This window comes from Saimiri boliviensis, chromosome 7 (assembly GCF_048565385.1).
Source record: "Saimiri boliviensis isolate mSaiBol1 chromosome 7, mSaiBol1.pri, whole genome shotgun sequence".
NCBI classification, from domain to species: domain Eukaryota; kingdom Metazoa; phylum Chordata; class Mammalia; order Primates; family Cebidae; genus Saimiri; species Saimiri boliviensis.
In genome coordinates, this window is record NC_133455.1 from 83,099,044 (window position 1) to 83,111,101 (window position 12,058).

General features: G+C 54.9%; 1 long non-coding RNA gene across 1 annotated transcript; it reads right to left on the reverse strand.

The window, feature by feature from the left end:
- Positions 1 to 5,585: 5,585 nt before the first annotated feature.
- LOC141585149 (uncharacterized) lies at positions 5,586 to 11,915 on the reverse strand. Its single transcript, XR_012518489.1, has 4 exons — positions 8,548 to 11,915; positions 7,795 to 7,969; positions 7,479 to 7,571; positions 5,586 to 7,324 (listed from the first exon to the last, which is right to left on the reverse strand). It is a non-coding gene; the product is annotated as an uncharacterized LOC141585149 (long non-coding RNA).
- Positions 11,916 to 12,058: the final 143 nt, after the last annotated feature.

Here is a 12,058-nt window from a genome sequence, read left to right on the forward strand (position 1 = left end):
AGGAGTTCCCCTCCCCTGGTGCAGCACCCAGAGGCCCAGCGATCCCCCACCAGCTTCAAGATGACATGAACTGAAGGTCTATGGCCAATTCAGCCTTAACAAGGAATGGAGTCCTGAGACCCGCTACAAAAATGCTGTGCTAAGTAACAAAGCCTGGCTCAGAGGCCACATATTCTATGCTTCTGTTTACATTAGATGTCCAGTGCAGGCACAGCCATGGACACAGCAGGCAGATGGGCAGCTGCAGGGTTTCATTCTAGGATGATAAAAACATTTTAAAATTGATTGTGGTGAGGCATGCACAACTCTGTGAATAAACTAGAAGCCACTGAATCATGCACTTAAAATTCACAGATCAGCCAGGCACGGTGGCACTAAGCCATCCCAGCGCTTTGTCGGGCTGAGAGGCAGGAGGATCACTTGAACCCAAGAGGTCAATGTTGCAGTGAGCCGAGATCACACCACTGCACTCCAACCATGACAACAGAGTGAGACCTAGTCTCCAAAAAAAAAAAAAAAAAAAAAAAAATCACAGATCATACAAGTCATCCATTTAAATCTCAAGGAAGCTACTGGGGGGAGAAAAAGACATTCAGTGGATGGCCAAGAGCTCCCTCAAACATGACAGTGGTGTCCTGCAGACCTGCCTTCTTCAGGGTAGGGAAGAGATGGCCCATGAAGGAGCAGGTCTGACCTGTCCAGCCAGCGCGGCCCCTGAGCGGTGCCAAGGGGGTGCTCGTGCCCATGGCGGGAAAGCATCATCCACCGTGCACAGCCAGACACCTGTTGGCCAGGGCTGGCATGCCGAGGGAGGCACTACCAGTCCCGTGGTCAGCTGTCAGACCTGAGGGGCACAGAGAAGCCCACGGTCACACACACAGAACTTGAAGACCAGGCTGTTTTCTCCAACATCAGCGTGCTGCTTAGCCATGACTGCACCCACGCTTCTAGGGAGCCTTAGGCCTCCGTGTGAGTCCCACACAGATAAACCGCTCCTTGCCAAGCCTGGGTACCATGGCTCCCCCACCGACATGAGGGGCTCCCTTGTGCATTAAGAACCATACATGCCCCTTACCCATATGAGTGAGCCACGTTGTTACCTGCATTTCACAGGAAGCAGAGTCCACAGAGGTTAGCAGATTCACCTGAGCCACACGCAAGCTCCCCAGGAGCCCAGAGCCGGTCATCCAAGCACCTGCAGTCGCCCCTGACTGGCAAGTCTAAACTCAATTAGTGCCCTTCTAGCTGTAACAGGAGGTCTGCCTTCTGCTCCAGCAGAGCCCACAGGGAGGGAGCTGGCCTAAATCCCTAAACTGCCCACTATACTCTGCTGGGCCAGGCCTTATATCTTGGACAAAAGCAGGATGTGCAGCCTCAGCCCTAGTCCCATAGGACCCTGGGAAGTCCAGTAAACTCTGGACCAGGCACTGTGATGCCACGAGCCTCTGCAGGCTTCCCTGTGCCCCCACAGTACCTGGCCCTGCTGCTGTGCCCAGGGGACCCGGGGAAGGACTCACACTCCCAAGGACCCTGCAGCAGGTGGTGTCTGAGCTAGTAGAACTCGGCTGGCATGTTGGCCTCAGACAGCTCTTGGAGTGGCAGCAGCAGCAGCTTCTCCATCAGGCAGCTGGTCACCCGGGCCACATCCAGGGGCTCATCCACCCCAGGCAGCAGTGGCAGCTTCACCACCGAGTAGTTCCTAGAGGGAACACAGGGGACAAGTCACTGTGCCTGGCCGAGCTGTGCTTCCTTTGGCTGCAGAGGGGGAGCTCCCAGGTCCACGGGAAGAGCTCTGCTATGGAGAGCATGGGTGTGCCTCTCGAGGAGGGGCTGTCCTTGTTTTAGGAAATCCCATAATGAGTTGGAGGAGGACAGAGGCCGGCATGACAGCGGAGGTGGGGGGCGAGGCTGAGACAGAAACAAGCTGCCCCATTTTGAGGACACAGATGTCTGAGGTCATGCCTGTTCTGCCCCCTGGGTCTTGGGCAGCATGGGGCTTGTGTGTGGGGATGCTGAGCACAGGAGCTGGAAGGGCTAGGAAATGGTTTGGTTTGTTTTTTTCAGACAATCTCATTCTGTTGCCCAGGCTGGAGTATAGTGGTATGATCTTGACTCACTGCGACCTCTGCCTCCTGGGTTTAAGTGATTCTCCTGTCTCAGCCTCCGGAGTAGCTGGAACTACAGGCACTCACTGCCATGCCTGGCTAATTTTTGTATTTGTAGTAGAGTCAGGGTTTCACCATGTTGGTCAGGCTGGTCTCGAACTCCCGACCTCAAGTGATTTGCCCACCTCGGCCTCCCAAAGTGCTGGGATTACAGGCATGAGCCACTATGCCTGACCAACAGGTCTAGGAAATTTCTACAGTTGAGGGGAGGACTGGAACTTTCTCAATATGTAGAGCAGGGGTCAAACCTGTGAGATGTGAATGATCAGGGAGATCTCAGCCCACATGGGGGTGTAGTGGGAAGAGGAACATTGCACACTGTTGTTGATGGGCTGGTGGAGGGGGTACAGGGGCAAGTGGCCTCACTTACCTTCTGGGGAGCCCAGATGCCCTGCAGCTGAAGGCAGGAAGCAGCCTCAATGCCCTCCCTGCCAGTTGAATCTATTTTTTGGCACCCCCACCAGACCCCACTCACCAGGTAGGTGAATAACCAGGCAGGTGATTCTTCAAGCAAGCCAAAGCCCCACCCTGGGAGCTCTTCCCTTCCTCAGCCTACATTCTGACCGCAAGGCAGCAGGAGCAGGAACTTGTATTACGTGGAGGTTTTTCCCCATGATGTGGGTTTAATCCCTATTCTACAGCTAGGGAAACTGAGGCACACAGCCAATACAGAGGAATCCTAGTTAGAGGCAGAGCCAGAGTCCAGATGCTCTGCGAGGCCAGCAGCGTGGAAGAAGGGGGCTGCCTCCCTGCCTGGAGCCCAGTTCCTGGTGGGCCTTGTGCCTGTGAGGGAAAAGGATACAGAGTCCCCAGGCCCCTGCTGTAGACCGGGGAATAAGTCAGAGCAGAAACCAGAGCCCTCAGCCCACCCCCCAGCCTTAGGGCCCCCAGTCCCTCCCAGTTGCATCCACTCACCATTGCTCACATTCTGCTTCGGCCCTGCCAGCTTGATATTCAAACAGGCCAGGCATGGTGGCTCACGCCTGTCATCCCAGCACTTTGGAAGGCTGAGTCTCTGGAGCCCAGGAGTCTGAAACCAGCCTGGCTAATACGGTGAAACCCTGTCTTGACTCAAGATACAAAAATTAGCCGGGTATGGTGGCCCGTGCCTGTACAGCTACTTGGGAGGCTGAGGCAGGAGAATCACTTGAATTTGAGAGGCAGAGGTTGCAGTGAGCTGAGATCACACCACAGCACTCCAGCCTGGGTGACAGAGAACGAGTCACCATCTCAGAAACAGGCCAGGCACATCCCTCTCCCAGGCCTCTGTGCAGTGGTGCCCCCACCTGGAGCTCTCTTCCCATGATGGCCCATGGCTCTTGCTCAAACTGTACTTTCTTCCCAAGCCGGCCATGGCCACACCATAGATCCCCCTGTCCAGCATCTCACCAGTGTTCCTTCTCTAGCATTTGCTACCTAATGTATGGCTCAGTGGTGGTAAATGCCAGCAGTGGGCCACACCCAGCCTGCAGCCGGCTTCTGCACAGCCTGTAAGAAAGAAGGGATTCGTGTGTTTAAAAGATTACAAAACAGGCCTGGTGTGGCAGCTCATGCCTGTAATCCCAACACTTTGGAAGGCCAAGGGGGGTGCATCACCTAAGGTCAGGAGTTTGAGACCAGCCTGGAGTGGCAAAAACTGTCTCTACTAAAAACGCAAAAAATTAGCCAGGTGCAGTAGTACATGCGCCTGTAGTCCCAGCTACTTAGAAAACTGAGGCAGGAGAATGGCTTGAAATCAGGAGGCGGAGGTTGCAATGAGCGGAGACCACACCACTGCACTCCAGCCTGGGTGACGGAGTGAGACTCCGTCTCAGAAAAAAAAATAAAAGATTACAAAACAAAAGCAAGGAAATGTGACAGAACAGAATGGCCTGCTACAGAGGTGACTCAGGCTCTCTGCAGGGAGCTGTGCGCACCCTGCTGTAGATGATTTCTTGGGCTTCGTGTGTGTCTCTGAGTCAAAGTGAGCTTCCTGAAGGCAGGGGTCGGCCTCGCCCACTGGGCTCTGCAGCAGCTCCTAAAGCCCTGCCTGCACTGGAACCATGCTCACGAGATCTCTAAGGAGTGAGGAGGAAACCCCAGCTTCCTTACCTGTGAAATGTGGAGTGAAGAAGCCTCTGTGCAGGGCAGTCAGAGGAGTAGTGAGTCAGAGCATGTCGAAGCGTTCAGCATTGCACCTGATATGTGGCAGGAACGCTGGATGCGCCACTCCCAACCCTGCGTTACCTGGCTGTGAGGCTGTACAGGTCCAGCAGGGGTTTGCAGAGCCTCTTCAGTGCCCATGAGAACATGGCTTCAGCCCAGGACAGCATCGGGTGGGCCACCTGGAGAGGGAGGGGACAGCGAGAGCGGTCTCGGTCGTCCTCAACTGCCAGCCACGCCCCATCCTTGCTCTCACTCACCAGCTCCAGGGCACCTTTCACAGCCACCAGGGCCGTCCTGATGGGCCTGAGACCCCTGTTGCCTGGCATCTCAGGCACCCAGGACTGCAGCCACCACATGGCTTCTCTGTCCACTCCTGCCATACCTCCTCCAGGGCCCACAGTGTCACCTCCAGGTAGGCATCCTTCAGTGTGGCCAGGAGCCCTGCAACGGGCAGCCACCACCCACCATAAGGCTTCTGGGCAGCTCAGAGACCCAGCCCAGGCCTCGAGGAGACAGGGCCTGTTCCTGGGATTAAGATGGTGGGGGGAACAAGCCCATTGAAAAATGGGCAAAGGATATGAACAGATACTTTACAAAAGAAGACATACAGGAGGCCAACAAACATATGAAAAAATGCTCATCATCACTGGTCATCAGAGAAATGCAAATCAAAACCACATTGAGATACCATCTTACACCAGTTAGAATGGCGATCATTAAAAAATCGGGAAACAACAGATGCTGGAGAGGATGTGGAGAAATAGGAACACTTTTACACTGTTGGTGGGAATGTAAATTAATTCAACCATTGTGGAAGACAGTGTGGCGATTCCTCAAGGACCTAAAAATAGAAATCCCATTTGACCCAGCAATCCCATTACTGGGTATATATCCAAAGGATTATAAATCATTCTACTACAAGGACACGTGCACACGAATGTTCATTGCAGCACTGTTTACAATAGCAAAGACCTGGAACCAACCCAAATGCCCACCGATGATAGACTGGATAGGGAAAATGTGGTACATATACACCATGGAATATTATGCAGCCATCAAAAACGATGAGTTCACGTCCTTTATAGGGACATGGATGAACCTGGAAACCATCATTCTCAGCAAACTGACACAAGAGCAGAAAATCAAACACCGTATATTCTCGCTCATAGGCGGGTGTTGAACAATGAGAACACATGGACACAGGGAGGGGAGCACTACACACTGGGGTCTGTTGGGGGGAAATGGGGGAGGGGCGGGGGGTGGGGAGGTGGGAAGAGATAGCATGGGGAGAAATGACAGATACAGGTGAGGGGACGGAAGGCAGCAAAGCACACTGCCATGTGTGTACCTATGCAACAATCTTGCATGTTCATCACATGTACCCCAAAACCTAAAATGCAAAAAAAAAAAAAAAAAAAAAAGATGGTGGGGGGAGTGGGGGAAAAGGAATAGAGCAGCAGGCACTGGAGACTGTGGGTGAGTTGTCACAGCAGACCCGAGCCACCTCTGCATGGCCTGCTCACAGCCTGTCTGGGAACTTGGATTGGGGGAGGGTTCCCACCACTCCTAGAAGTGATCCGAGGCTCTCTGCACCTGAACAGTTTGCACAAACATGGTTTATTCTGAACCCCGGCTTGCCTCCTAGGAGTCTGACAGTGTGGTTTGCGCCAAGCAGCACCTGCCAGTGGGGCAGCCCCACTAAACACCCTGGGTCACATGGTGCTGGGACAGCCAAGTGCATCCCATGTGAAGGCACTGGGACTGGGAGAGGACACTGGGTGCTGGCCCTGGTTCCCCCTGGACTCTGCCCCCGCCCCATTCCCTGTGCTGACCCTCCGGCCTCCTGTCACTGTAGTCAATGACAGCTGCGAACAGCACAGTGTGCCGAGTCATGGAGCACTCTTTCAAATTCACTGCCCTGTGGGTGGCCATGGGACTCTGGCACAGCAGAGAGAATGCGGAGATGACATTCAACAGCCAGTCAGAGGGACGCCCACACTGGCGCTGGACAGGGTCTTGGGGGCTCTGTACTGGGTCGGGCATTAGCCCTGGATGGTGGAGAGGCCAGTTCTTAGTCCTGCCAGGAGGGCTGTTGGGGCAGCAGCTGTGAGCATTTAACGACCACATGGCCACAGAGAGCTCATCGTGGAGCCAGAAAGAGACCCTGTGGCAGTGAGCGTCACAGAAACAAGGCTGTGCACTCAAAGCAGGTGGAAGACTGAAGAAACCGAGGCAGCAGGCATAAGAGATATTAGCGTGGAGACTCTGTAAGAATGAGACAGCAGACCACGAAAAAAACGAAGGTTGGGCCAGTTGTGGTGAGTCACACCTGTAATCCAAGCACTTTGGGAGGCTAAGGCGGGCAGATCACAAGGTCAAGAGATCGAGACCACCCTGGTCAATATGGTGAAACCCCATCTCTACTAAAAATAGAAAAATTAGCTGGGCGTGGTGGCGTGTGCCTGTAGTCCCAGCTACTTGGGAGGCTGAGACAGGGGAAGTGCTTGAACCCGGGAGGAGGAGGTTGCAGTGAGCCAAATTTATGGCACAGCACTCCAGCTTGGGCAACAGAGTGAGACTCCATCTCAAAAAAAAACAAAAAACAAAAAACAAACCAAACAAACAAAAAAACAAAAACCCAAGGCTGTAGTTCTGTAAGAAGTAAGGCAGGGGTCTCAGCTGGGCTGCAGGCCTGTGGGAAGCAAAGCCACTGTTCTTATTGAAACAGGGCCATAGGCCAACATGAAGGCTTAGGACCCCGGACTGGGCGTGAATTTTGGTGCAGGGTTGAGCCCTCCCTCCCACACGCACATTCCAGCTTATTCCGCAGCTGTTCCAGCCCCACCTGCAGCCTGTCCAGGTAGAGGCAGGTGCTGGGTCAGTGACTGCCTGGCCTGGTTTTGGCCCCCCAAGGTGGTGACGGCCCGACCACTTGCCTGCACGGCCTCCGGCCCTGCCTGGGACAGCTGTAGGAGGAGGCCTGCCACGCCATCCAGGGTGCCTGCCGGCTGTACCTGCTCAGGGAAACCAAGGCAGAATTGGGGTGAGGTCCAGTGCAGAGAGAGCCCCAGACCCTCCTGCCCAGGGTGGGATGCCTGGCAAGTGGGGGCTACAAGCCAGGCCAGAGGGGGAGCTCACCACCCAATCCTTCCCCCCTGTGCTACCCACCAGGTGCTGGAACCTTCTCACAGAGGCACCCAAGCTTTGACACTTCTCTTCCAGCCGGGCTTGCACCTGAGAGCTAACTGCTGCAATCCTGGACTGTGAGGATGGAGAAGAGGCTGGGACTCCCTCGGGGCCACGCAGGAATGAAATAGACAAAAGGTCTCGGTGCCAGCGGCAGGTGTGGGCCTCACGCTGGGGCTGTGTGCTCTGGTTTCTGGGCACAGATGGACCCAAAGGGCTCGGGGTTCCTGGCACTGTGGCCTCTGCCCAGAGAGAGAACGGTAACCCCTTCCCTGTGCCCCAGCCCAGGCCCCCTCACCTCCACATGGCCCAGCAGATGCCCCTGGCAGCTGTGCAGTCAGCAGGAGGCTGTGGTTGGCAGTCTGCAGGGTCAGCTGTCCCAGGGGCTGGAAAGGCTGCCTGCCATCCCGGAACAGGACCTCTGCCTCCACTGTCTGCCCATGGGCACGTGCCACACTCGCTTCTCCGTCCCCCTGGAGCCAGAAGGGCACCTGCTGGTGCACCCACGATGTTTCTATCTGCCCACTCCTCCTCCACCACTTTCCATACGTCTCCACTGCCACAGGCCAAGCCTCAAAGCCCTAGGACTTGAGAACCTGGAGCTGCCCCACCTCAATCAACCTGCTGAGCCACCTGAAGCCCCCTCTTCTATACCCTTCCCAGCAGCCTCACCTGATACGGCTGTCAGTGGGGGATGCCATGCAGTCCTGACAGGGTTTCCAGAGCCTGAGACACGGTCTCACTGTCACCGAGGCAGGAGTGCAGTGGCACCATTACAGCTTGCTCCCAGCAGCTGGGACACAGGAGTGCACCACCCCACCAGGCTTTTATTTTAAAGTAGAGATGGGGGTCTCACTATGTTGCCCAGGCTGCTCTCAAACTCCTAAGCTCAAGTGACCCTCCTGTCTTGGCTTCCCAAAGTACTGGGATTACAGGTGTGAGCTGCACCCAGCCCTGACTTCTGAGGTCTTAATGCCCAGACCCCTCTCCTTTCTTGAGCCAACAGGGCCCACGGCCCAGCGAGCTGAGCTGGGACCCAGCTGCCACTCACCCTCCTCATGGGTCACAAAGGCCTGGAGACAGCCTCATTTTCTCCTTTCTGTTGTTCACATTTCCCTCCAACTGGACCAGGCTTTGAGAAGCTGAGGTGGAGACACGGTCCAGTAGGCCAACCTGATGAGACTTGGAGCCGCAAAGCTGGGAGCGGGAGGGCAAAGTCCTGAGGAGGCCTGGCCCAGGCCCTGCCCCTGGTCTCTCCCTTGCCAGCCCCAGGCTCAGGAAGGGGCTGTCTGGGGAGGCTGCGGTCGGACCTGTAGGAAACCAAGGGAAGGCACAATACCCACACCCGATCTCCAGGGCACCAGGTTCCCTGTGCCACATCCCTCCCCAAGGCTCCCAGTGCCTCATCACAGAAAGCGCCTATGAAAATACTCAGGGCCGGGCACAGTGGCTCACTCCTGTAATCCCAGCACTTTAGAAGGCCAAGGTGAGCAGATCTCTTGAGGCCAGGAGTTTGAGACCAGCCTGGGCAACATGGCAAAACCCTGTCACTACCCAAAATACAAAAATGAACCAGTCTCATAACACATAGATTTGAATTAAAAAAAAATTATCCATCTAGGCTGGGTGCAATGGCTCACGCATGTAATCCCAGCACTCTGGGAGGCTGAGGTGGGTGGATCACAAGGTCAGGAGATCAAGACCATCCTGGCTAACACAGTAAAACCCTGTCTCTACTGAAAATCTGAAAAATTAACCGGGTGTAGTGGCATGCACCTGTAGTCCCAGCTACTTGGGAGGCTGAGGCAGAAGAATCACTTGAACCCAGGAGGCGGAGTTTGCAGTCAGCAGAGATTGCACCACTGCACTCCAGGCCAGGCAACAGCGAGACTCTCTCCAAAACAAACAAACAAACAAAAAAACAAACAAAAAACCACGTAGGAGTCCACCAACCCAGCAGCAGCTGCCACAGGGTAACTTAGAGATGACTGCTTCCCAGGCCCCACCCAGACACTCTGATTTAATTGGTTTGAGGGGGGCCCAGGCACTTGTGTTTCTAACATTCCCAGTGCCCTGGTGTTTTGCCAACAGCCCAGGCTTTCCGTGTGTACATAGGAACCACTGCAAAGGTCTAAGCAAGCTCAGGGAAACGCGGGTAACACCTGGTGTAACACCCCAGGCACCGAGCAGTTTACCTCAATCCCTGCAGGCGCCCAGCCTTGGGTGCATGGTGGGGACCAGGACCAGGACAGGTGAGTCTAGAATGCGGTGAGGGAGAGGCTCAGAGGCCCCAAGAGAACACGAGCCTGGAGGAGGCCCTGCAGGGGAAGGACCTCAGCTACCCTGTATTCTACCCTGTATTCTGTCTTGTTAGTTCCAGACGCTGCAGCTAAGAAGCTGTGCACCCTTCAGTAAGGTTGGCACCCTCTCTGGGCCTCAGCTCCAAGGTCTCTAAAACCATACAGAACAACGGTGCACAAAACTTAGCAGGACCTAAGAGTGTATGTGTGCATGCACGTGCGTCTGTTATGGGTTGCTTCTGTTCCTCAGACACGTTGAAGTCCTAACCCATATACCTATGAACATAGTGTTATTTGGAAATAAGTTTTTTTGCAAATGTGATCAAGTTAAGATGAGGCCATAGTGGATGAAGGCAGGCCACACGCCCAATGAATGCTGTCCCTAGGAGAAGGCCACCACGTGGGACAGAGGCAGAGACTGGCATGATGCCACCACAGCCAAGGGTTGCTGGTAGCCACTAGAAGCTAGAGGTGGTACAGAGGATCTTCCCTAGGGCTTTCAGAGGGAGCGTGGTCCTGCTAACAACTTGATTTTGGACTTCTGGCCTCTAGAACTGTGAGACCAGACATGTCTGTTGCATTAAGGCTTCCGGTGGTGGCAATTTAATATAGTAGCCCTAGGAATTGAATGCAGGGTGCTTACTACACATGCAGAAGCATATCAATCTCTGAGGAGATCCAAGTTGGTAGGAGGGTACAGCCCAAGACTCCTGTGGGATTTCACAGAGCACAGTGAGATCCTGCCAGGCAGGTGGGGGCAGGGGACGGTCTGCAGACCACATGGAGTCGGCCCTGGATGGCTCCCCAAGTGTGAGCTCAGCCCCTCAAGAGCGAGGCCTCTGCCTGCCTCTGTGCAGCCTGGGGGAGTGCCTGACCTCCCTGAATCTGTCCTGGGACCACTGGGTTGTGGGGAGGAACAAACAAGACTGGGAAAGCCTCTGACCACTCCATAGACCCCAGAATGGAGCCAATGAGGAGGCACCAGAACAGCTGTCCCAAATACATCGGGGACAGAAAAGCAAGAGGACCAGCCACTTGCTGAGTGTCCACCACAGGCTCATTTCCAGGCCTCTAGTTCCATCGGGCATGGGGCTTACGGATCCGGGAGCAGCCAGGAGCCTGGCTGGGAAATGGGGAAGTGACCATCAGTTCCAGAAAACAAGAAACTTGGAAGGAGAAGCTCCTTTGAAATGGTGACAGATGCTGAATTCTCAACCCACAAATGCCAATCTCATCCAGCTCCAGATGCCAGGAAGGGAGGGAATTCCCTTCTCACAGGCACCTGTTATGTGCAAATGTTGTACAAATGTCTGTTTTCCTCCTAATGATTCTGCAAGGGAGATGTTCCCATTTGACAGTGGGGAAGACTGAGGTTCAGCAAAGGTAGGTCACAAGGTCAAGTTCACCCAGCCAGGGAGACAGAGGAGGCAGGTGGAAATGCCGAGAGAGCACCTGCTATGCCACGTGCCTTGGCTATGCAGACAGTGGGAACTGGAATCCAGACCCCCCAAAACCACCTGGTGAAATACCTGATCCAAGATGAGGAAACAGATGTTCAGAGAGGTTCCTCACTGGGATCACCTGGCCAGGTCAGGGCAGAGTAGGCATTGGAGGCCACCTTTGCCGCTTCCTACTTCCCAGGGCTGCTGGGAGGCAGGAGGGGGAGGAGATGGGGCCAATAATGGCTAATGACAGCAAATACTTACATAGTGGCTGTTTTCTATCAAGCACTGGTCTAAGCGACTTATGCCTGTGAACATATTTAATCTTTGCTATATCAACCCCAGGGAGATAGGGCCAGTGCAATTATTACACCCATTTTAAAGGGGAGGAAACTCAGGTACCAGGAGGCAGCTGGGCTGGGATTCAAACTTGGGTAGCCCAACCGCTGCCTCTTTATTATAGGAAGGGCTAGGTGTTGGGGTGGTGGAGGAGCTGCTTTGTCTCAGCGCCAGGGTCAGTCCTGGGATTCAGCAGGTGTTCCCCCACCCAGAGTGACTCCCCGGCCCCATCCAGGGTGCTGGTCTGCAGTTCCTCAGATGGCCACTAGATGGCGGGGCCGCCCAGGCAGTGAGGACCTGCTGGCCAGGGAGGAACGGGAGGGAAGTAGGAGCATCTTCCCCAGGGACTGTCAGCCCCTTCCTGGCCACCACCTCCAGCTCCCCAGAGAAGTCAGGCGAATGAGGCCTGCTGTGGTTTCGGAGGGTCAGGCTGAGGTGCAGGCCATGGCCTGGGGCTGGGACAAGGCCCAGCTGGCAGGGG